Source organism: Lutra lutra, chromosome 3 (genome assembly GCF_902655055.1).
Source record: "Lutra lutra chromosome 3, mLutLut1.2, whole genome shotgun sequence".
NCBI lineage: Eukaryota > Metazoa > Chordata > Mammalia > Carnivora > Mustelidae > Lutra > Lutra lutra.
The window spans coordinates 145,809,065-145,835,591 of record NC_062280.1 but is presented as its reverse complement, the minus strand read 5'-3'; the positions used below and the strand labels follow the sequence as shown (position 1 = coordinate 145,835,591).

General features: G+C 38.3%; 1 protein-coding gene across 4 annotated transcripts in view; it reads right to left on the bottom strand.

Moving 5' to 3' along the window:
* The window catches only part of ENOX1 (ecto-NOX disulfide-thiol exchanger 1), a 571,933-nt gene that overhangs the window by 386,180 nt on the left and 159,226 nt on the right, over positions 1-26,527 (bottom strand). For 3 of the 4 annotated variants that reach the window (XM_047723525.1, XM_047723524.1, XM_047723527.1), the window contains exon 3: positions 7,303-7,439. The exons of the other annotated variant lie outside the window; for it this stretch is intronic. The gene's annotated coding sequence lies outside the window, so the exon portion shown is untranslated. The remainder of the gene's footprint in view (positions 1-7,302; positions 7,440-26,527) is intronic. 4 annotated transcript variants of the gene reach the window in all.

Sequence of the window (26,527 nt, the reverse complement as noted above, 5' to 3'; positions counted from 1 at the left end):
TTTCTAAGGTTTCCAGGAATAGTTAAACAGGAATTCTGAAGGCCACCAAGCTGACAAGAACCTACAGAGGAAAAATGCTATTCTCTCTCTCACACTAAGGACAGCTCTGTGGTAAGTAAAACGTTGCTCTCAGAGAAAGAACACTGTTAACCCACTTACAAGTGTTAGTAGGATCTTGACTAGATTTAAGTGAAAATACTAGAGTGTTAGTGAGCTAACTGAATACCAGGGAGGTGGTCAGGATTCTGTTGAGAAGGTGGGAGAGTCTGTAATGAAGGTAATAAAGTCAAAGTACTAGAAGAACTGGCAGAAGAGTATATAGTCTGTGTTTCTTGTGTGAAGAACTTCCCCTCTTATGAATAACACTTTTTCTTTTTCCTTACTTTGGAGTTACCAGTTTACCCTAAATAACCAATTTGTAACTGTAGACCTTATTAGTAAAATGTTCCTTATAAACTCCCCTACTTTTCAACCAGTATCAGCAGTAATAAATTAATACATCCTTGGGAGCAAAGCTACCAAAAGTTGGTCTGGTCACAGAGAGAACTCTGGCCCAGTGCGCATTTAGCACCTTGAAATCCCTCCAGTGCATCACACACATTATTTCTTATGATCTGGCCAATAATCCTGTAGGGAAGATATTAGAATACTCATTTTATAATTAGGAAAACTGAAGCTCATGGAGTTATAGTTCATATGGGGCAAATGTGGTCACTGAAATCCTAGCCTATGGACTCCAGAACCTACAGCTCTTTCTACCGCACAGCATGAGTTCTCTTAAAGGAAAATTAGGTCTCTTCAGAGATGCATGATAGGTCTAGGTAGAGATGAGGATGCCTTGGCCATACTTCAGGTAGAGGTATCTTAGGAAAGGTCTGTAGTCCTTGGCCCTAACTTAAATCTGTCTAAGTCTCACCTTGAGCTTAGGGTATTGTACAGACTTGGGCTAGCAGATTCCAACTCACTGAGCTAAGAACCAGGCAGGCACAGGCATGAGTAGGAGACACTGTGCCTGGCACCTGTGATGCAGAACGGTGGAGAACAGTTCTTCACAGGACACTACCCTGACAATACCTTCCTCTGTTCAACACTCCTAAAAAATGTCTTAGAAACATATCCTCTTTGTTACTAAAGACACTTCCATGACCAAGTCCTTAATTCAATACATGGAAACATCATCTTATTTTGTGGATTGGAAATGGGTAGGAGTATGGGTAGGACAAAATACCATTTCTGGTTGAGTACCTGGATAATGGGAATGCTGGATTTTAAACAATGCAAATCTCTTCCCCCAAATCTTAAATTATTTCTACTCTGTTCAGTGTCACAAATATTTTACCTTCTATGTGAAAAACATTGTGCTAGGTGTCAAGGATATAAAAATGAGTAAGAGATGATTTCTTACTCTCAAGGAATCACCAATCTCATGAAAAAAAAAAAGGAAATCTTTCTCAAATAACATCTTACTTGTATCTACCTTCTTTAAAAGGGTCTATTGAGGGGCGCCTGGGTGGCTCAGTGGATTAAGCCTCTGCCTTCGGCTCAGGTCATGATCTCAAGGTCCTGGGATCGAGCCCCGTGTTGGGCTCTCTGCTCAGCAGGGGGCCTGCTTCTCCCCCTCACTCTCTGCCTGCCTCTCTGCCTACTTGTGATCTCTGTCAAATAAATAAAATCTTTAAAAAAAAAGGGTCTATTGAATATTATATTAAATATTTCCTCAGTGACTTAAGGTCAGCATTATGAACATCAGCTGATGTCCTGGCCACACGATATGCACAGGTATAGTAAGAAGCCAATGGGTCACAGACACTAAGGGCCACTGATCATAGACATTAACTAAGAACTGTTAACTCTAATAGTTACTGGTAACTCCAAAAAAAGTAACCACTAACTATCCATCTGTCCTCTGCCTTCTTGAATTGGGCAGATGGATGGACAGATAGATGAATGGAAGGAACAGACAGATAGATATAAATACCCCTGATGTTCCCTCTGCTTTCTGGTGTTTCCTGTTTTTCCCACCCCAGATATAAACTAAAGATATGCTGTATGGTAAATGTGCTTTGAATAAGTATAAACTGCCTTTAGTCACCACTAAGGCACAGGAAGTGGCTAAAGCCTTCTGCTGAGCACCCCCTCCTTCGAGCGCCCAGAACTGACCTGTTATTTCTTATTGCTAAGCCTCTTCTCTGACATTAGTGTCAGTTCCCACCTCCTTTTATCACTTGAATTTCCAGGAGGTTTGCACCAGCCCTTCTAATCTCTGTCCATTACTAGACTATTCCATCATGCTCTTTGTTCTTCTCAAATTACAGCATGCATGAAATGCCTAGCAGAGAGCTGTCCACAGAGCAGGCACCAGTAAATGCAAGGACCCATTTCCCCATTCACAGGCCAATCTTTGATCTGACACTGTCCCCCAGTCTCTGAGACCATCAGGTTGATCCGCATAGATACCTGCTCTTCTTTGTGGTCAACAAACCATGTGGTCACAATCCATCACTTTTTATTGGTGCATATCTGTGAATAAAGCTTTGTTTTCCTTTAACCCCTGCATAAGACAATCATTATGCTTGTAATAACTCATTTGTAGCTGTACAGTCTGATAGCTTAGAAGTGCCTTATTGTTTTCATAAATTTTCTCCACCCAGTGGTTCTCATTAATAAAATAGTCACTTTTGTGTTATTTATATTTTTATAAATAGTTGTGTTTTGGTGATAATGGATAACACTGGGTCTCAGTTGTGTTAGCGTGGATATACAACTCAAGCTTTCTAGAACCAGCATTACTACCATTCCAGTGCTGCTTCCTCTCATCCAAGGACAGCAAACCTATAGAGGAGATGAAAGCCAGAGGTTCATGTCTAAAAAGTAAAGCAATCATAAAGCGTGACACATGTAGCATCTGATTATTTCTCCCCATACACCTCTACACTTGCAACTGAAAAAAAGCTCTTATTTATAACATAACCATGTCATGGAATCTTTTTATATTCATCTCTTTGCAGGCTCTCATTAAAGCTAGCACACATATTATAATAGCATTAAAAAGGAGTAACTATTACATTACTATGACACAAGAATTAATGGAATGGGGGCGCCTGGGTGGCTCAGTGGGTTAAGCCGCTGCCTTCGGCTCAGGTCATGATCTCAGGGTCCTGGGATCGAGTCCCACATCGGGCTCTCTGCTCAGCAGGGAGCCTGCTTCCCTCTCTCTCTCTACCTGCTTCTCTGCCTACTTGTGATCTCTCTCTGTCAAATAAATAAATAAAATCTTTAAAAAAAATTAATGGAATGTACCTCAACCCAAATATCAAAAATGACTGTTACTAACACAGAAAAACATTACTCCATCACACTCATTATGTTAAGATTTTTCCTATCTCCTGTTCATCCATATAAGACCCAGATAAATTACAGTCTCTGATTCAAACATATCTTTTACTAGTAACATTGTTTTCTCAGAAATTAACTTCCTATGATCCCCCCGCAACAGGTTCTGAAATTTTGCACCCTCTAATAACTATATGAAAATCCTAGCATTCCACTTCAACCCCATTTCAGATTTACATGGCAGAGTTCCAAACGCTGAGAACTGCAAAGTGCCCATTCTTAATGCATGATATCAACCGTTGCCCTGGCTATCAGGACAGATCCCAGATATTTCTCCAATGTCATATTATAAAGGCAAAGTGCTCTCGGTATTTATGTCAAGTTTTTGTGAAATTTGCAGGTGATAAATAAATTCTAGCCTTCTCAAACTGGAACCCATCTCACATGCATGTGAGTACTTTTCCTGTGCTGTGTAGTCAACTCTGCATGCTTGTACTAGCTCACACATGTGACTCTGTCTCCAACACACACACACACACACACGCACACACACACACAATCTGCCAAACAAAGATTAAATCATGGGAGTGTCCTCAGAAAGGCTAATTTGGTAACCATTCAAACTGTTATTTTTCAGGTATTACTGAACATTTTGAAGTGGAATTGGGAGAAAGTTATTTTGTATTAACAGAAGTGTGTGTATCTCTTCATAGTTGGTCTCTCATTCCTAGACAGAATTAGTTATTCATACTTACCAGGGCAATGGTAAAGTACACAGATATAAAGTTACAAAATGACTTTCAAAGTTCTTTTGTTTGTTTACTTTCATGTTGTCAAAACATTTTCCAGTTTTCCATGGTCCTTTTTTCAGTTCAGCTTCCTTTTATGATTTACCAAACCCAAAAATTCTTGGAAAGCACACTAATAACTTTTAGATAGAAAAAATAAATAAATGCTATGGTGACTGTAGTTAATAATACTGTAATATATATTTGGGAGTTGCTTAGAGAGTACATCTTAAAAATCTCCATCACAAGAAAAAATTATAATTAAATATGTTAATAGATGTTAACTAGACTTATTATGGTGATCATTTTGCAATATATACATATATCAAATCATTAAGTTGTATACCTGAAATTAATATGATGTTACACGTCAATTATCCCTCAATAAAATGAAATAAATGTTCAAAACTAAACCACTCATTTCTAATAAACAGACCTATACAATATAACATTCAGTATAAGAATTTCAACTGACTGACGACTGCCAAAATCGAGTGATTCCAAACTAAGATAGTGGTGTGGCTTGCTGTAACACTCTGCAAAATATTCAGAAGAGGCAATTAGGCAATGACAAGAGTTTTTCACTATTGTTACAAAAATATTCAATAGAGATAGTTCAACAGTGGCAACAATTCTTAATGTTATCTTGTTCCCTGTCCCTATGAGAGAGTTGGAATAAATACTGTCTTACCAACTGCCTGAGAGTTACATGTAGAAATCTGAGTTGACAGGTGCCATGTTTACTGTCTACACTAATGATATTCCACTGGTATACAGTGATGCCCGGGGAAGCTGCCATTCCCGAATCTAGCTCCATGTACCCAGACACGCACATGCTTCCACAGATCCATCTGTTAGGCATCAAGAATTACCATACTTAAGAATAATAATCCTTCAGTCTAAATGTTTAAATGTTAGATGCTAAATGTACACTGAAGGATTTGAAGCAAGGAACGCGCAACTATGACTCGGTCTCACATCTGGTCCAGCCCCATCCGGATGTCAGAATGCATCAGTCATTTTGTATTTATTCATAATGAGAGAAATCAAGTCACAGCCCATGTGGTCTCAGAGGCCTACTTAGATGATGATAAAGACCTATGATAATCCCTGAAGTATGGAAGACTTTCCAAGCTTATTAAGAATATACGTTTCTGACATTCTAAATATCTTAAGTCAGTGATTTTAGCCACTTGGGAAAAACAATGTTGCAGCATGTAATTTAGGTTATTTTAACAGAGCCAGTTCAATCTTAAATCATCATTTCTAATGCATCCCAGTATTGCTACTTTTGTAAAGCCACTTTGTAAAGCAACCACAGAATGTGACTTAACAACCAATAACTTCGTAAAGTGTGCAAAACAAGTAAACCTCCCAGCAGTTGGGAGCTCTGCCCAGAGGTCTGATCTTACCCCTGGCATGGGACCTTGCTCTTCTTCATGAGTTTCAGCAATGTCACATTGCTTGCCAGACTCATGCACTGGTGTCATAAACAGATTCCCTTAATATCCCCAAGATTCTGATGTCACATTTGGGATGGACACTTTCTTTTCCTTTTTGCCAATTCTGCATAATTTTTTTTTTTTTTTAGTTATTCATACCTAGTCAATCACTGTCAATAGCCATCCTCACATAAGGATGTTAATACTTTATTGTTTTACTTTTTAATTTTTTTTGGTGAAAGAGCTTTATTTATTTTCTAACATCTTAATTTTATTTTTTTCAGTGTTCCAAGATTCACTGTTTATGCACCAAACCCAGTGCTCCATGCAATACATGCCCTCTTTAATATCCACCACAAGTTCCCACATCTCCACACCTCTCTTCCCTCCCAAACCCTCAGTTTGTTTCTCAGGTCCACAGTCTCTCACGCTTCGTCTCTCCCTCCGATTTACCCCAATTCACTATTTTTAAGAATTCTTGGTAATTTGTTTCATAGGGGAGGGTGACTATAGGAAGGCAAACCAAAGAAAACCCACTGCAACTACTCAAAGCTGACCTCTGTGAGGCAGTGACAGAGAAGAGACTAATGTCCCACACAGGCTCATTTTGAATAAGACGGTATGTATTACAGATAGGAAGGGCCAACAAAGTAAATCTCAGTGGCCCAACTAGTTAACAGTAGCAGAAAATGTTAGAGGTGAAAACACAAATGTACCCCAAATGGATTACACTCATACTCTTGTAAGTTACTAGTTCGAGATTATTATATTTAAGATACATCACCTCACACCTGTTAGGATGGCCATTATAAAATATAAACAAACAAAATAGCAAGTGTTCTGTAAATGAATGTAAAATGGTGCAGCTGATGAAGAAAACAGGATGCAGATTCCTCAAAAGACTACAAACAGAACAACCGTATGACCAAACAATCCTATTTCTGGGTATGTATCCAAAAGAACAGAAATCAGGATCTCAGAGAGGTACCTGCACACCCATATTCACAGCAGCGTTATTCACCATAGCCAAAAGCTGAAAACAACTGACAAAGCCATCCACAGAGGAACGAATAAAGAAAATGGAGTAGATATGTGCCCTAGAGTACGACTTGACCACAGAAAACGAAACGCTGACCCATGCTACAACATGGATGAAACCTGAGGACATAAGGCTAAGTGAAATAAACCACTCACAGAAGGACAAATACTCCGTGATCCCACTTCCATGCGGTATTTAAAGGAGTCCAACTCCAAGGGACAGAAAGTAGAGTGGTGGTTGCGGGTTGCAGGTTTCAGGGAGTATCATAGGTCTGGCGCTGGGGGTAAAAGGAAACAGGGAGTCTCAGAGGCTATAGAACTTCAGCTTTATGAGATGAACACAAAGTTCTAGAGATCTGCACAGTATTGTCTGGAGGGTTAACGGTACCGGACTGAACACTTCAGAACTAGTTAAGAAGGCAAACATTGTGTTCTATGTTTGTGTTTTTACCACAGACAAAAATATGTGCATCAGCTCTCCTAGGGATGAAAAGTACCAAAATTAGGAGCCACAGCGCATTTCGTGCTTTTCTTCGTTTTCCCTGACAGTAACAAGTCCTATGTCTGTGATGGCCGGAGACACGGGTACCAGAAGGCGCCTCTTCAGAGCTCAGCACCCCCCCCGCATTGCCCCACCAAGGACGTGCAGGAGCTTCACCGCACAAGAGCGCAATGTCAAAAACACCATGCCAAGGCTTTACCGTGGTGCGAGGAACCTAGGGAACGACGGACGCCCTCAGCTCCTGAGAATTCCCAGAAGAGGTCACAGGTCACAGGTCACAGGTGGGTCAGGCCGCCTGCTGGGAGGGCTGTGGCTACACACAGCATGCCCTAAACCCTGAAATGGAAGCAACCGCGTGTGTGTGACTGGAGTTGAACAATTCTGAGGGTCTTCCTCTACACTCTTGAATTCCTGCAAGACGAACTCCCCACCTTCCCCGGGGCTTCTGACACCAGGCTGCAAACGACAAGAGTCTGCCCATCTCCTTTACTCAGACCGCTTCCTCAAAGGAGCGCAGGAAGAGGTGGGCTTTTCCTGCTCGGGAGGGCTCGCTTTCTGGCTCTCAGTCCGCCTCCTCTCACTCGCTGTCCTCGGCCGTGTCAGGCGCTTCAAGCAATCCAGGTCCTAAATTTGCGTTCCCACTTATGTGCTCGCCAGCCGCCCCTAAGAACCACAGCCTGGAACATTCCCCGGCACCTTCCATGTTGAGGGCATGGAGGTACCTTCCGGCTTCTGACGAGGGGGTGCTGCACACAGCTTGGAAGGGGTGGGGCCTCGCTCTACACCAGGTGTGGTCTGCGGACGGGCGGCGGCGCTTTCCCGTAGAGCGCGCTGAACACACGCTCGATGCCAGACCCCACTCTAGACCTACTGAATCAGAACCTGCATTTCAACAAGATCCCCGCGTGACCTGAATGCTGAGCGTGTGTTCAAGTTCAAGAAGCTCTGAAGTGAAATCTGAATATATTTTGAAGCCGAATTTTAGAATTCGGGAGAGGGGTACAGTTTCTATAAATGTGTGGGGCTATTTCTGGAATAAATAAATAAATAAATAAATAATATTAATCAAATACTTATTCGTTGAATGAATTTTTTACTTTAAAATAGAAGAAATAAATAAGTCCAATTATTCTATGTATGGGGCCTTGAAGCGTCAATAAGTTTAACAACCTTCCACAGTAAGACTTAAATATGTACTCTTTTCCTTTGTATTTTAATGACTCGGTCTTCAAGACATCTTTAAATTGCTTTATTAACAAATAGGTGTGTTGTCATAATTTAATAATTTTGAGCAATAATTCCCCCTAAAAGGGAAACAGGGCATAAGAAAAGAAAGCTTATGTGTCTAAATAGGTGAATTTAACATGAAGTAAAAGGAACTTTAAGTGCTAGGACACTCCATTTCCACATGCCTTTCCAAGAGCCAGTAAATAACACTGTATTAAAAATTTTGTTCTTTTTCTTAAAGGCAGACTCAAAAATTATATACCTTTAAAACTTCATAAAACCTGGTCTAATTAATTATGAAAACTCTTTTGAAGATTGTAATATACCACTTTTTAAGTTTTTCCAATATACTAGAAAATACTTAGAATTATATCATGATCATTCAATTCTATAAATGAAAATAACTCTATTGAAGGATGACCTAGAAATAATGCTACTCATATGTAAGAGAAGTTCTTTGTAACATTGTAAGATTCATATCTTTCAATGTTATCTTGTAACACGATTAAACTTAACAAATACACAGTTTATTTATATTTCTCTATCTTCCCTTCTTTTTCTCCCATTTTAACTAAAATCCCTGAATAGTGCTGGGTGGGGGGTGAGATAACTCTAAGAAATATACAAAAAGGCTGTTCTGGCACTTTTGTTTACTTGTGTTTTATTATTTTCTTCAGGTATTATAAAGTCATATCTCCCTGTGCTTCTTTGTTTTTTTAGAAATGAAAAGTAAAACTGAAAAAAGAAAAAAAATACACAGGAAAACTGAGATAAATTCTGTTAACATTTTAATGACTAATGTCTCAAACTATTTAGATATAGATGTTCTTTAAAATATGATTTGGGGTATGTATATTTAAATGTGTGTGTGAATGTGTTTACATAAGATGTAGAGATCTGGGGTGCCTGGGTGGCTCAGTGGGTTAAGCCTCTGCCTTCAGCTCAGGTCATGATCTCAGGGTCCTGGGATGGAGCCCCGCATCTGGCTCTCTGCTCAGTGGAGAGCCTGCTTCCTCCCCTCCCCCACCTGCCTCTCTGCCTACTTGTGATTTCTTTCTCTGTCAAATAAATAAATAAAAATCTTAAAAAAAAAATAAAAAAGATGTAGAGATCTAAAATTGTTACTTCATTCACCAAACTATTTGTATTGCATTCCACACAAAGAAACATCTCCCTGCTTGGTATATCTAGCAAATTGGTATATATTCCTTACGTATCATTATCAGTTAAATAATCTTTCAATGTTGGGCATTTAGTTTGCTTCTGATTTTTCATTTTTATAAATAAAGCTATTATGAAAATCATTATAGATGTTTCCTTTTACATTTTTCTCACTGTATCCTTAGGATAAATTCCCTTAATAGAAATTGTTAAGTAAAATTTTGAAACACATCACCAGTTTGCCTTCTGAGAAGTTTTATCATTTATGGTACCATCAAAAGACAACTTCAATAAAAAAAGTCTTCACAAATACGGAAATCAAAAAGTGTTATGTTTTTGTTTGTATGTTTTTAAAACTGCTTTTTTAAAAAGATTTTATTTATTTATTTGAGAGAGACAGTGAGAAAGAGCATGAGAGGGGAGAAGGTCAGAGGGAGAAGCAGACTCCCCGTGGAGCTGGGAGCCTGATGCAGGACTCGATACCAGGACTCTGGGATCATGACCTGAGCTGAAGGCAGTTGCTTAACCAACTGAGCCACTCATGTGCCCCTAAAACTGTTTTCTTAAAGTAAAATATGCATATGGAATAGTATACAGCTTAATGACCTATCACAAAGCAAACATACCCTTGTACTACCACCTAAGATATGGAACATGAGCAGAGTCATGGAAACCCGCTCATGTCCACCCTGCCAGTCACGACTCTATCCTTCCTCTTGAAAGCGAACCACCCTCCTGACATTTAATACCATAGACTGGTTTTGTAAATAGCTTCTTTGGCTCAACATTATATCCACAAAATTTATCCATGCTGCTCCTATAGTTCATTCATTTTTGTTGCTGTATAGAAACTAACTATGCAAATATACCACAATTTATTTTCCATTCTCTTCTTGAGGTGCCCAGCAGTGTCATATCTTCTGATGTAGTTTATATATTTGGACACTTATAGGCATACAAAAGAATAAACTTATACATATTTAATATATATATTAAATCTGTCAATCTTTTTCCTTTGTGATTACATTGCTGGTGCTATGCTTTCAAAAAACTTTTCCTATCCCAAGATGATGAAATGTTTACCTAACATTTTTTTCATTGTTTATAATTATATATTCATGTCATTTGGAATTCATTTAGATATAAAGAGTTAAGTAGTTGTATAACTGTTCATCCTCCCTTAATGGCTAGGCAGTTTCCCCAAGATCTTTCATGAAATAACACATCTTTTCCCCCTACTGTCATAAAATGCTTCCTTTATTATATACGAAATTCCCGTGTGTGTGTGTGTGTGTGTGTGTGTGTGTGTGTGTGTGTATACTTGAGTCTCTGGATGTTCTCTCTCTCTTTTTTTAAACATGCTCATATATTCTTCAATTGGTCATAGAAATACAAAGTACAAAATTCAAGAAGAACAACAGAGAGTATATAGATAGGTAAATAAGGCTTCATTCACACCTGCCCACCAGACACACAGCTCCTCAAGTTCACCCATGGTTTTGAGTCACTTGTCTAACATTCCAAAAGTAATCCCTGCATATAAAAGTGTAAATATAAACACTTGGGTATATTACTATGTCATTAAAATAATGTACCAAAGCATGGTTTTGGAGTGTGCATTTCCATATGAATCAGTATATTTGTGCTATCTCATTCTTTGTAACATCTGCATTATATGAATTTATTTAAAACCTATACCCCTTGATGAACTAACACACTCTTTGTAATCTTTGCTATTATAACTAGACCTGAAATGACGATCTATGGCTAAATCTCAGAAGTACAATTCAGGATCAAATTATATGTGTATTTTTAAAACTATTTATTTTGAAGTAAGTATAGATACATGCCTTTGTAAGAAATAATACAGACATAAACTGTACCCTTTATTTAGTTTTCCCCAATGGTAACATCTTGCAAAACTACAATATAATATTACAACCGAGATATATTTTCATTGAAACAGTTAATATACAGAATTCCTCCATCACAAGAAATGTTCATGTTGCCCTTATATAGTCACACCCACTTATCTCCGTTATCCCATTTGTAGCCCCTGGGAACCCACTTGTCTCGTCTCCATTTCAATAACCTTGTCATTTAAAAAATGAATGTTACAAGGATACTATCGTGTGTGGCTCAGGTTCTAGAATCAAGCTCCATGTCAGTCTCCCTGCTCAGTGGGAGCAGGGAGACTTGCCCTCTACCCTGACATGCCCCAATCATGCTCTTTCTTGCTAATAAATGAAATCTCTAAAACAAAATAGAAAATAAAAAATGAATGTCATAAATGGGAGTCATGTAGAATGTAACTTGTTGAGATTGGCATTTTTCACTCAGCATAATTCTCTGGGGATTCACCAAGGTTGTTGCCTGTATCAACAGTTCATTCCTTTTTTATTGCTGAGTACTATTCTATGGCATGTATGTATCACGGTTCGTTAACCAAAGGGCCTTTGGAGGACATTTGGGTTGCTTCCAATTTTTTGGCTATTACAGATAAACATGCTACAAACATTTGCCTGTAGATTTCCCTGTGATCATTCCCTGTGATCAATTGCAATGCTTAGTTTTTTAAGAAATCGCCAAACTCTTTTTCCAAAGTGGCTGTATCATTTAACATTCCTACCAGGATTGTGTAGGTGATTCAGTTTCTCTGCATCTTTGCCAGCATTTGATGTTGTCACTAGTTTTTATTTTAGCTATTTTAACAGGTTTATAGTGAAACATCTTTGTGATTCTAATTTGCATTTCCATAATGACTAATGATGTCCAACATCTTTTCACATGTTTACTGACCATCTACATATACTCTTCAGTAAAACGTCTCTTCATGTCTTTTCCCCATTTTCTAATTGGATTGTTTTTTATTATTGACTTTTGAGAGTTCTTCATATATTCTAACGTACTAGTCTTTTCCCAGTTAAGTGGTTTGCAAATATTTTTCCCAGTCTGGAGCTTACATTTTCATCTTCCCAACACTCTTACAGAGTTAAAAAAATATTAATAATAATTAAGTTTGATATATTGATTTTTCCTTCTATGAATCATGCTTTTGGTGTCAAGTCTAAGAATTCTTTGTCTATTCCTAAATCCCCAACATTTTCTATTTTATTCTAATAGTTTTGTAGTTTTTTTTTTCTTTTTTTTTTTAAAGATTTTATTTATTTATTTGTCAGAGAGAGCGAGGGAGAGAGAGCGAGCACAGGCAGACAGAATGGCAGGCAGAGGCAGAGGGAGAAGCAGGTTCCCCGACGAGCAAGGAGCCCGATGCGGGACTCGATCCCAGGACGCTGGGATCATGACCTGAGCCGAAGGCAGCTGCTTAACCAACTGAGCCACCCAGGCGTCCCTAGTTTTGTAGTTTTAAGTCTATGATCATTTTGAGTTAATTTTGCATACCATGTTGAGACTGCAAATGAGGTTCATTTTTGCTTATGAATTTCCAATTGCTCCACCACGATTTGTTAAAAGGTTATCTATCTCCATGAATTTCATTTGAACCTCTATCAAAAGCCAGTTGTGCATATTTGTGTGGGGCGCCTTATCGGAGTTTTCTGTCCTCTTCCATTGATCTATGTATCTATCCCTCCACCAATACTACAGTCTTGATTCTAGTGGCTATGTAATAAATCATGGAATTGGGCAGACCAATTCCTTCCATTTTATTTTGCTTTTCTTCCAAATTCTTAAACTAGTTCCTTTGCTTTTCCATATAAAATTAAGAATAATCCTGTCAACATCCATAAAAATCTTCTTGAGCTTTTGAAAGGAAATTGCTGTCAAAACTTGTATATCACCTTCGGGAGAATACAGATCTTCCACTCCATGAACATGGCATGGCTTTCCATTTATTTAGAACTTTTTTCTTTTACAATAACTGTGTATTTTTCAGCATACAAGTCTTGTATGTGTTTTCTTAGGTTTATAACTATTTCTCTTTTTTGAGCAATTGTGACATTATATTTTTAAATTTCTGTGTCAAAATATTCATTGCTAGTATACAAAAATAAAATTGATTTTTGTATGTTTAGCCTGTGCTGTGACCTTCCTGAATTCACTTACTAGTTCTGGGTTTTTTGTTTTACAAATTCTTAGATATTTACTGTGTACATAAGTCATATCATCTATAAATAAAGTTTTTGTTCCTTCCTTCTCAATATGTATGCCTTTTTTCCCTTTGCTTGCTTTGTATCACTCTATTACATAAGAGTGCTGAAAGCAGATATCCTTGCCTTGTTTTCAATCTTAAAAACAAAGTATTAAATCCTTCACCTTTTTTAAAAAAGATTTTATTTATTTATTTGCAGACAGAGATCACAAGTAGGCAGAGAGGCAGGTGGGGGGTGGGGGGAAGCAGGCTCCCCACCGAGCAGAGAGCCCAGTATGGGGCTCCATCCCAGGACCCTGAGATCATGACCCAAGCTGAAGGCAGAGGCTTTAACCCACTGAGCCACCCAGGTGCCCCAAATCCTTCACCTTTAACTATAATGTTATCTGTAGCAATCTTTTGAAGACTGTTATATATTGAATTGAAAAAATTTCTTCTATTCCTGTTTTTATGAAAGTCTACTGTGAATAAGTGTTGAATTTTGTCAAATGCTTTTTCTGTATCAGTTGTTATGGTCATTTGTCTTCTCTTCTCTAACCTGTTCATATAGTGGATCACGGAGGTTGATTTTCAAATATTGAACCATCCTTGCATCCATGGAATGCATCCCACTAGGTCGTGATTTATAATTCTTCTATATATTGCTGAATTTTATTTGCTACTATTTTGTTAAGGATTTTTGCATGTCTGTTTATAAAAGATATTGGTATGGATTTTTCTTTTTTTTGTACTGTATTTGTCTGGTTTTGGTATTAGAGCAATACGAGCTTTATCTAATAAATTGAGAAGGCTTCCCTTCTGTTTTATTTTCTGGAAGAGACTGTGCAGAATTGTTATTATTTCTTTGAAGTGTGCAATAAAACTCTCCAGTGAAACCAGCTGAGCCTGGAGATTTCTTTTGGGAAAGCTTTCACATTATGAATCCCATTTCCTTAATAGTTACAGGACTATTCAAATTATCTACATCATATAGGGTGATTTTTGTGTTTTTTTAAGGACTTGGTATTTTCCATCTAAGTTGTTAAATTCATGTGGATAAAACTGTTCATATTACCTTTATTTCTTTTTGATGTCTGCAGGACCTGCAGTGATATCTGCTGTTCCAATCCTGATATTAGTAATTTGTGTTTCTCCTTGTCATTCTTGCTAAGGTTTTGTCAATTATATTGATCTTTACAAAGAAGTTTTTTCATTCCGTTTTCTCTACTGTTTCCCTGTTTTCAATTTCACTTTTTTTTTAAGGTTTAAGCTTTTTTTTTTTTAAAGATTTTATTTTATTTTACAGAGAAAGAGAGAGAAGGAGAGAGAGAGACTACAAGCAAGTGGAGCGGCAGGCAGAGGGAGAGGAGAAGCAGGCTCCTCACAGATCATGACCTGAGCTGGAGGCAGATGTTTAACTGACTGAGGCTCCCAGATGCCCCTAATTTCATAGATATCTAACTTTATTTTTATTCTTTTCTTTCTTCTGATTGCTTTGGCTTTAGTCTGCTATTCTTTTTATAGGTTCTTCAGATGGGAACTTAGATTATTGATTTAAGACATTTCTTCATTTTTAATACATAAGTTTATTCCTATACATTTTCTTCTCACAACAGCAGTGGCTGCTATCCACAGATTTTGTTATGTTGCATTTTCATTTTCATTTAGTTTAATGTATTTTTAAATTTCCCTTGACACTTCTTTGACCCATGGATTATTTAGAAAAATGTCAGTTAGTTTCAAAGCATTAGATCATATTATCTTTCTGTTACTGATTTCTAGTTTAATTTTATTGGGGTCAGAGAACATACTCTGTATGGTATCAATTCTATTAAATTTGTAAGATTGTTTAGGATGAGGTCTTTTGTGGTGTATGTTCAATAGGTACTTGAGAAAATATGTACTTTGCTATTATTAGGTAGTGTATTTTGTTATGAATTTTTCTATCCTCTCTGATTTTATGTGTAGTGTGAAGGAAGGGGTGTTGAAGTGTCCACCTATAATTATGGATATGTTGACTTCTCCCTTCAGTTCCATCAGTTTTTACTTCACATATTTTGTAGCTCTGTCGTTTGGTGCGGTTACATTTAGGATTGTTAGGTCTTTTTGGGGGACTGACCCTTTTATATAATGTCTAGCTCTGTCTCTGTCAATTTTCTTTGTCTACATTATCTAATAATATAATCTTGAATTCCTTTAAGAATTTGCATAATATATATATGTAATTGCATGACTTTGTATATAAATTCCTGTACCTTTTACTTTCAACATGTCTAATTGTTACTCTTGGTTTTTTTCTCATTGTTATATTTGAAGTGAGTTTCTTACAGATAGCATATAGTTGGTTTATATAATCCACCCTGAAAATTTATGTCTCTGATGGTTTTAGATTATCTCTATTAATGTAATTATTGATACACTAGGACTTAGGCCTGCCATCTTATTTTTTATTTTCTGTTCTAGTTTTCGTTTGTTATTATGTTTCAAGTGGATTAGATGGTATTGTAGAATTCCATTTTGATTTATCTAGTATTTTGGAATATATCTCTTTGTGTAATCTACTGGTGGCTGCTCTAGGTATTACACATATACATAACTTACCTATTTTTGCCAGTTCAAATGATGTACAGGAAACTTACTTACTTTTATGTCCCTTCCCCTTCTCTATTTAAAATATAATTGTATTACATATTTCTTCTATATTCATTTAGAACCTTCATCAGACAGTATTATAATTTTCATTTCAACCACCAACTATAATTTAGAAACCTCAAGAGAAGGAAAGTCTAATGTATTTACCCATACTTTTGCCTACCATGTTTTCTTGATTTCCCAAAGTTCCTTTTTTTTGCTGTTTCCTTTCTGTTCAGAGAAGTTCGTCAAGCCACTTTTTGTTTTTAGAGGAGGTCTGCTAATATCTAATTCTTTTAGTTTTCCTTTTCCTGAAAATGTCTTGATATCTTCTTCATTCCTAAAGGATATTTGCACTGGACTTAGGTTATGGGTTCATAGTTCTTTCAGCACTTCAAAAATACTGTGTCATTTCCTTCTGGCTTCCATTGTCTCTGATCAGAAATGTGCTATCTGTTTGTCTCCTGTAGGTAAGGTGTCATTTCTCTCGCTGCTTTCAAGTTTACTTGACAATAGTTTTCATAAACTTAATTATAATATGGCCTGGTGTGGATTTCTTTGTTTATTCTGTTTGGGACTTTCTCAGCTTCTTGAATCTAGGTTTATACCTCTTGCCAAATTTAGCAAGTTTTCAGGCATTTTATCTTTTTTTCCCCCTATTATAATTCCAAGTACTTTTTTAGCACTGTCCTCTTTCTCCTTTCCTTCTGGAACTTCAATGACATATATATTAGATTTCTATTATAATCCTACAAGTCCCTGAGACTATGTTCCTTCATTTTTATTCTATTTTCTCTGTACTGTTGAGATGAAGTTTGTTTCTCTCATTTTGTCTTCCACTTTAATAGTTCTTTCCTCTATCCTTTCCATTCTGCTGTTGAGCCCACCCTTATTTAGGTTTTGTATTTTTAGTTCTAAAAACGCCCTATGGTTCTTCTCCATATTTTATATTTCCTTACTGAGACTTCCTATTTCTATTTTCTATTTCTATTAAAAGGCTGGGGCCTTCTAATTTTTCATGTATTTCAAGTGTGTTTGTAGTTACTTGTTGAAGCATTTTTATCATGGGTGCTTTAAAATCCTTGTCGGTGTTGAGTTTGAGGAGTTCTTTATAGATCTTGGATATCAGCCCTTTGTAGTGTCATTTGTGAATATTTTTTTCCCATTCCATGTGTTGCCTCTTTGTTTTGTGGACTGTTTCTTTTGCTGTGCAAAAGCTTTTGATCTTGACGAAGTCCCAAAAGTTCATTTTCACTTTTGTTTCCTTTGCCTTTGGAGACATGTCTTGAAAGTAGTTGCTGTGGCCAATGTCAAAGAGGTTACTGCTTATATTCTCCTCTAGGATTTTGACAGATTCCTGCCTCTCATTGAGGTCTTTTATCCATTTCGAGTTTATCTTTGTGTATTGTGTATAATAATGGTCGAGTTTCATTCTTCTACACATAGCTTTCCATATTATACAATGGAATATTATGCCTCCATCAGAAAGGATGAATACCCAACTTTTATATCAATATGGATGGGACTAGAGGAGATTATGCTAAGTGAAATAAGTCAAGCAGAGAGAGTCAATTATCATATGGTTTCACTTATTTGTGGAGCATAAGGAATAACACAGAGGACATTAGAAGATGGAGAGAAGAAGTGAGTTGGGGGAAATCAGAGGGGGAGATAAACCATGAGAGACTTGGACTCTGAGAAACAAACAGGGGGTTTTGGAGGGGAAAGGAGTGGGGGCTTGGGTGAGCCTGGTGGTGGATATTAAGGAAGGCACATATTGCATAGAGCACTGGGTGTGGTGCATAAACAATGAATTTTGGAACTCTGAAAAGAAATTAAATTCAATTTTTAAAAAACCCTTGTCAGATAACTCTGACAGTCACCTCAATGTTGGCATCTCTTGATTATCTTTTTTTTTCATACAATTTGAAATCTTCCTGATTCTTTTTATGAAGAGAAATTTTCACTTGACACCCGCTCAGAGACTCTGGGCCTTATTTAAACCTGTTTTAATTGGCCTTCTCTGACACTGATCTTATAGGGGAAGGGAGGATAACACCTCATTATTGCTCCGTTGAGATCCAAGTGGGAGCTTCTCATTACTGCTGGTCATACTTGAAAGTTCTGGCTCCCTATAAGGTCTCCTAAGACACTGAGCTGGGAGTAGCTTCACTACCACTGGGCAATAGTGAGTTTCCGCCAGGTCTCTGTCACAATGTGAGCAGGAAGAGAGAGGGATGCTTAATTTTTTTCCAGGTGGAAGTTGAGGTCTAGACTCTCCAAGTGATTTCCATTAATAATGTAATAAGGAAGGGAAAGGGAGCAGCTTACTACTGGCCAGTGGGAATGAAAGTCCTGGCTCCCTGTTGGGTCTCTGACAGCACTTCATTAGGAGTATTGTTACAGCCTCTAGTGGGTGAAAGTCTAGATTCCCCACTCGGCCTTTCCTGGCATGGATTATGGTGGCGCTAGTTTTTTTCTGCAATGTTTGGAGGAGTAAGATGGTTGTTGTGTGAAAATATTGTCTTATCCACTATTTCTTTCCTATCTTTCTGGATAAAAAGAGTAGACTTCACTGGGATTTCTTTTTCATCTGTAGCCATTAGCACTCCATGTTGCTGGCTTCTTCAGTATCCAGTCTTCAATATACGAGACAAGGAGAAAATTTAGAGAACGCACCACTGGGTCACTAGTCTGGTCCTCATGTCCTCAACCAATTTGCCTCCTTGTCCTTTTCAGAACCTTGTCTTTGTCCTATGTATAATGTCCATGGTTTTCAGTTGTACTTAGTGAGAGGAACGGGAAATAGTATATCTACTCCAATTACCCAAAAGTCTACACTTTTATTTTATATTAGCATTTGCTGTTCCCTAATTGCCTTCCATAGATGTACCAATTTACATTTCTACAGAGTTGGTCTTGTTTTCTATGGTGTTCATTGCAGAAATTGCTCTTTATCATTTATTTTTGCCCTCACATCTAATCTGTACCTGCCATTTTAGAGCAAACTTAAGAATTTCTTAAAGGAAATTCTTCTCATAGGGTGAAAGGACATAGGTACTGTCATTCAGAAGAAAGCTTTCCATAAATGTTCTCCTTCTTTCATTTGCCTGCCTCCTATCCAGCCCTATTTCACCTGATTTGAAGACTGTTAGTGAAACTTTTCTAAACCTGCCCCACCTACAGAAATAAACATTGCATGGAGTCCTGGGGAAATTTTATTCCAATTCCTGATGCCTTCTTTTAATTTTTTCAAAATCAGAGTGTATTTGACAAAACTTCCTTGATGCTTGTGGTATTGTATCAGGATAATTCTCTAGTCTCACCATTCCCTCCCATCCCTATGCAAGCCTCTTATTGCCCATTTTCATCAGCATTTTTGAGAGTATGTGAACTGTCACCTTTCAGAGAAGCCTCAAGTAGACGCTTTTTAAAAGTAATGTTTTTTTCCAGAGGCAGAAGTTACTAACATAGGTAAGAAAATTGAGGCTGGGCAACAGCAATGTTCATAGCTGAGTGTCCATTTTCAGTTGTTTGCCCTCACACTTGATTATACCACATCTTTGTTTTCCAGACTTTTGTGCTTCATAAGTCATTAAATGCTACGTTTCAACACTAGTACTAACAGCATATTCCAAGAGGAAGAAGGTGGCAATAAAGTGTGGAAGACTTATCATTTAAAACAGGAATACAATTAAAACATCTTCTCTCAGCAAAAGCTTACTGCCTTTAATACAAAGTGCTCCAAGTGAGTTTTGCCTGTTGCTGTGTTTTTAATTGAAAAACTGAAGGACCTGCTCTTCTTTACAAAGAAACATATACACACAAGATAAAAAGATTAACTCCCTGTGTACCCCAATGTAGTATATGATAATATATTTGCTTCTGATAAAATATTTGCTCATGGTAAAATATTTGGGGCAGAAAAAAGAAATGCCTAAAAATATAACTCCACATAATACAATTTAGCAATAACCTGTTAAATTTCCTTTGGAATATTCCACTCTAGTTTCTTCCTATGCATTTTTCCCCCCTTCTTTTTATAAAATGAGCTCATACTGTAAATACCATTTGAACCCTGCTTTATTCACTTAATGTAATAATGCTTTTTCTCATTTGGTTAAATGGTCTTTTAAAACATGAGTCTTTAATGGCTCTAATAATATTTTACCTTCATGAAGGTGCCATAATTTATTTAAATATTCTTCTATTTGAGGGTAAGTTTCTACATCTTTGCTGTTTTTAATAATGCTGAATACATATTATTTTACATAAATCTTTGAATCATTTTTTTTTTTCCCTTAGGATAGACTGCTAGAATTTGGATTACTGGATTGCAGCCACTGGCAGCACAAGGCTCCCTCCTAGAGCAGGAAACACTGCAGTGGGCCAGGACCAAGTTCACTGCTCATCATGGCACTGAAAAGAGATCACAAATTCTGCATCCTTCCAGCAACACACTGTTGAGGTTTCCTTTCAAGTACTTCTTTCCTGTGCAGCAAGTGTGGCCAGGCAAGCCGGAGTTTCCTCCCGCTTGCAAAAAGATTTACTTCCTCTGCTCCTTAGGAAAGCTGCTAGGAACCAGGGAAATTGAGTCAAAAATGTGTGTTTTCTAGTTTGCATCCTGCTTCATTCCATTACTGGAGTAGTAAACCAGAGGAGATTGTGAGTCAGCAGAAAGGTGAGACATTTTCTGCAGGAAGTCTCATCTACTGATTTATCTCAGGAAAGAAGAGTTTCCATGCTATAAGGCCATAGTATCTTTAAAACAAAATTGGAAACACAATAACTATACATAAGTAGTCTTTTTATTATTTAGTTGTCGTTTTTTGTGGGTGGGAGTAAAATTGAGAAACTCCATGGTTTCACACTATGTGACTGTAATGGTATCTCTGATCACATTTTGCTTTTAGTAAGGCACTTTTGAAGCTGTTTTCTTTTCTTTAATAAATCTTGTAAGTTATTTAATTGTAAAAATGCGGCTTGTCCTATACTACCTTCCAATATTACATTCTCTAAAACAAGAATTTTTCTGTTGCTGCCAACACAAATAGCAGTATCTTTTCACAAAAGGAGCTCTCATCTGTCAACTAACTTTTAAACACCCAATTTCCATCAGCTGTTTGCTCTTCTTGGAGCAGCCCTAGCAGGGAAGGATTTACATTTTATTTATTCATGCTCTTTGCTCATTTTTCTATTGAAGTGTTAGGGTTTTTTTTTTCTTTTTTTCTTATGGATTTGAGAAATTCCTTTAAATATTGATGATATTAACCCTATGTCTCTCATATTTGTTGCAAATATTTTTCCTAGTTATCAGGGCCATTTGATTTTGTACCTGATGCCTGCCTGCCTTCCTGCCACCCTCCCCGCTTCTTTCTTCTTTCCTTCCTTCCTTCTTTTTTCCTTCCTTCCTTCCTTCTTTCCATCCTTTCTTCTTTCCTTCCTTCCTTCTTTCCTTCCTTCCTTTTTTCCTTTTTTCCTTCCTTCCTTCCTTCCCCTTCCCTCTCCCTCCCCCCATCCTCCCTCTCTCCCTCTCTTTCTTTCTTTCCTATTCAGAGATGTTTAAATTTAGTATGTTAAGGTGTCTTTTGCTTTAGCAGTTTTTCTTATAGTTTACACCTTCCCAAGTCCAAAATCATATGTATATTAAGGTATATTTTCTTCTAGTTTTACTATGATTTTACTATTTTATTATGATCTTAAAATGTTTTTGAGAAATCATTTGATTCATCATTGATTTAGATGTCATCTTTATCATATACTACATTATTTCATTTATGGCATATTTTATAGCCCTTCTAGTTTGCCACTGTGTTGCCTGTTGATTCCTAGACTGTTTCCTGGGAGTGTACTGAATATCCTGACTATTTTTCAGTCTTTCTTCCACTGCCATTGAGCTTTTCTTTTCCTCAAAATCTCAACTAGCTGACCCATTTATTCTTTGAAATGGATTTTAGGATCAGCAATTCAAAAGAAAAATTCACTTATATTTTAAACATTAGACTTAAACTTTATAATTATTAAAGATGTTTATTACCAGTAGACACATAAAAAGGCATTCAATTTTATCACTAACCACAGCCTAACAAGTAGATAAAAATTTTGAAGTTTGATAATGTCCAGTGTTGGCATAAATATAGGGAAAATGGGCATTTTCATAAACCACTGATGAAAAAGGAAATTGGTGGTTGATTTAGAGGAAATGTATATCTATCAAAATGCAAAAGTGTGTATACTATTTTTTGTTTGCTTGCTTGTTTTTAAAGATTTTATTTATTTGACAGAGAGAGAGAGAGAGAGCACAAGTAGGGGGAGCAGCAGCCAGAGGGAGAAGCAGGATCTCCACTGAGCAGGGAGCCAGAAGCAGAGCTCAATCCCAGGACTGCTGGATCATGACCTGAGCTGAAGGCAGATGCTTAATGCCTGAGCCACTCAGGAGGCCCAAAGTCTGTTTACTAATTGATCCAACAATCCCCTTTCTAGGAACCTGTACCACAGACATTCTTATACGTGTATATAAATATATAAGGCAATTCAAACCATTGATTGTAATAATCCCATGATGGAAATCACATAAACGTCCACTTCCAGGAGAATGGTAAACTATAGAGTATATATACAATGGGATATTATATAGCTGTGAAAAAGAATGAAGTATACCTATCTGTAATAATATGGAACAAAACAAGATATATTATATAAAAAATAACTTTCAGGGCAAATATGACCAACATAATGCTGGTTATATTTTTAAATCTCTGTCTTTGTGTGTATAGGTAGATAAGGAGTGTGTGTGTGTGTGTGTGTGTGTGTGTATTATATAAAAGGTATTTAGAAGGACAGACACTAAAAGGGTAATTGTATTTAACATTTAGGGAGGTAAGTGAGGTTAGAGATAAAAAGAGATTATGATTTATAATCTAAGTATTTCTACATTAATTATCCATTACATGCGTGTGTTCATGTATAATTTGTGTGTTTTAAATAAAATATTTTAAAAGCAACACATATTCATTATTTACATTACCTTCTGCTGGACCATCATTTTGGGTATCTTTCTGTTTATTCACTCTTGAACTAGAAGAAAGTTACCCGTACTTGAAGTTGGCCAACAAGTAATACATATAACTCCTGGCTGGCAAGGCCTGTTGGGTTGTAGTTTCTAAACCCCCTCTAGATCCTATTCTATGGGTGCAAGTTGGTCTAGGCATTTTGGGTATTTACCTAGCATTCATCATGGACTACCCTAAGTGACCAAGGTAAAGATTTTTTCCCCCCCGTCATTGTATATTTCTCTACCCCAAGTCCCATCAAAGAGTACCATAGAAGGCACAGTCCGTGCACTCAATGCAAGACAAGCTCTTTCTGCCTCCACCTACATAGTCCCGATGGTGTGTTAGAACAGGGAGGGGACTTTACTACCTGGGATGGATTTTACTCTTCTCCTCCAACACCACCACTAAACAAGGAGGTACAGCCTATGAAGATATAAAAAATTAATGCAGAGGAGAAGACCTGCTTCAGTGTTTTGTACGTGCCAGCAAGCATACGATCTAAAGGAGACAGCTGCTTGGGTTTTCCGACTGATACAGAAACCCAGTAGTGGCTGACAGTGTCTATTCTCAATTCAGCTCCATCAGCCTTGTGATCAGTGGACGTTCCTCCAGGAATCCTGCAAAAGGCTATGGGTCTTATTTTCCACTGGTATTATGCTTTTTACCTTTTTCTGTGTCACCATGGTTATTTAAATACAAAGTTGGGAGAGGCTGCTTCAAGACCTATCAGCCAGATGACACCATAAACATGTTCTTTTGTAAATAAAAGTAAAGTTCAAAACACGACATACCCATGCTAATGGACAAAAGAGGCCATGAGCACAAAAGGTGCGTCTGTGGACAAACACAAGCCTTAGAATACTTCTTTATGCTCTGGTGAGTGTAGCTGCCACTCTCCAGGGTATTAATTCTGGTAAGGAGCAAATATCTGTTTATTGTGGGGTGTGTGTGTGTGTGTGTGTGTGTGTGTGTGTATGCAGAGAACGGCAAAGGTTTGTGGCAGCTGCTCTATAGATCAGAAGCAAGGGGAGAAAAAGGAATGAGGGGAGAATGAAGGGACACAGAGAGGCTGAAATCTGAGTGGAATAAAGGTAGAAGTGGGCATCAATAGGGGATTAATACCTGTGAAGGGATGAAAAGGACAGAGTCCAAGAAAGGGTGCAGGAGAAAAACTCTTATCAAATTATCCATGGGAAACAGAAATGACATACAGCTTAATTTTGGGGGGACTGACATTTAGTGGCATCAGAAAATAGTAGGCAAGCATGAAAGCTGAGGTCACTGGTCACAGTTATCATTTCCACTGATAAGTATTTCTTGGTTTGAACAAATGCCCACTATAAAAAAAAATCGCAATGGAATTAACAACCCGGCTTACAGTGATTGTTCCCAGTAGGGAAAAAACAAACAAACAGACAATCAAACAAACAAAACCTGAGGAAAAAATACACTGTAAGAATAGGGAATATTTGATTTTTTTTGTCTTCTGACAGAGATAAATGTGCTAGAGGGGTTATCTTCCACTTTTTACTTTAAACGTAGAAATATTTGTTCAGTTCATATACTTCCTATAATCTCTACGTGTGAGAAGTGAGTACCTAAAGTTATCCCCTATCAGTAAAACAGGAGGTAGGTGAGGGTTTTGTCTGATCTTGTCAGTGACTCCTAGCAACAGAAGGCAGCAACGAAGGGAACGTGGCCCTGGGCTTGCAGATGGACCGAGTGTGGGTGCGCCGGGAGAGGCGAAGCCCGCTGTACCCTCCGGCTTCAGTTCAGGGCAGAAGGGGAAAGACGGGGTGCCAGGACCAGGGCAGTACACTCTAAGTGGGCCAGTCGTCCTTGGACAGCCTCCTGCCATGTCGGCAGACACTTATCTGTCACCGAGGGCAGCAGCAGGGCCTGTCACCGGGTCACACCTGTAGGCTAGCACAGCCCCAACAGAGCCACGAGGGGAACCAGGGTAGCCAGGCAGGACCTTGGACCTGTGAAGGAGACCAACTGATTGAATGAGAAGAGGGTTCCGACCTGGACCTCATGGAAGCTGCCTGAAGTTTCGAAAGTCAGGCACATAGGCTACACGAAGAGGCGTCGAGAAGGTTAATGTAGAATGAGCAGACAACGGGTTGTGAGCACTGGGAGCCATGTGCGGGGTCACGCGCATCACAGCAACACAGAGCAAGCACTATGAGTCTCCTATTATTAACAGTAGCGTAACACCACATCCTATCTCAAATGACAGAGTCTTCTCAAAGGAGAGATTCTGCGTTTAATGTCTGTGGTGAACACAGTTTCATCGCATCATGGGAAAAGGACTATGGGAGAGCAGACAGACCAGCAGCTCAGGCTCCCAGGCTGCTGCCATCTGTCCGGGTCCTGGGGTAACATACCCGTTAACTCTGAGCATCATCAGCTAACCTTCCAGGGCCTCAGTATTCTCATCCCAACAGTCTCCACCGCTACCTTGGAAAGGTCTGTGGAAGCCCGTGAATCTTTAGTATGAGGCTCCTATTACAAATATTCTTAGTTAAAATTATCCTGTATTGTGACATTGGAATTACTCAACAAATCTAAAGGAAATAACCACACTCCATGATGGTTGTTCAGAACATTCCAGCTTCTGTCACCAAAGCCCTTTGAAACGTAAACACAGTAACAAGCAAACCACAACCTTGTAAGACTAGGAATGAACTGTGTTAATGCAGGCTGTGTGCAATTTCTCTCACCTTTCTATGCCTCAGTCAGCCTTCCCTGGGGCAAGAGCTGGTATATTAGGACTGGCTCTGTCCCAAGGGTTGGGGCCATCGTTCCTGTCTCCCATATGCCTGCTGGGCTCAGCTGTGGTGAGGCTGGGCAGCGGAACACTGTTGGCTTTCATGAGGAGGCAGAAAGGAGAGAGACTGCTCTTAGAGGCACCCAGAATGCGGCGCTGGGCTGGGTATGAGGGATGGGGAGCACAGAGCATCTCATCCCCCCCATTAACTGTGGCAACAGGCCCTCAGGTGGGCCAAGGTAACCCAATCAGAAAGATTTCTCAATAGACCCAAATTTCCTGATATGGGTTTCTCCCAGTTCCCACAGGTCAGTGCTACTTCAAACACAAGGGAAGACCTGACATCCCAGAGACCTCTTCCAGGCCAGCAGCAGCCTGGATGTCTACATGAAGACTTTCCCAGGCCTCACTCAGTCATCATTTCACTACCACCTTGGGACCAAAAGGGGAAGACTGGAAAGAAAAGGGCAAGGTGGGGAGAAACCATTAT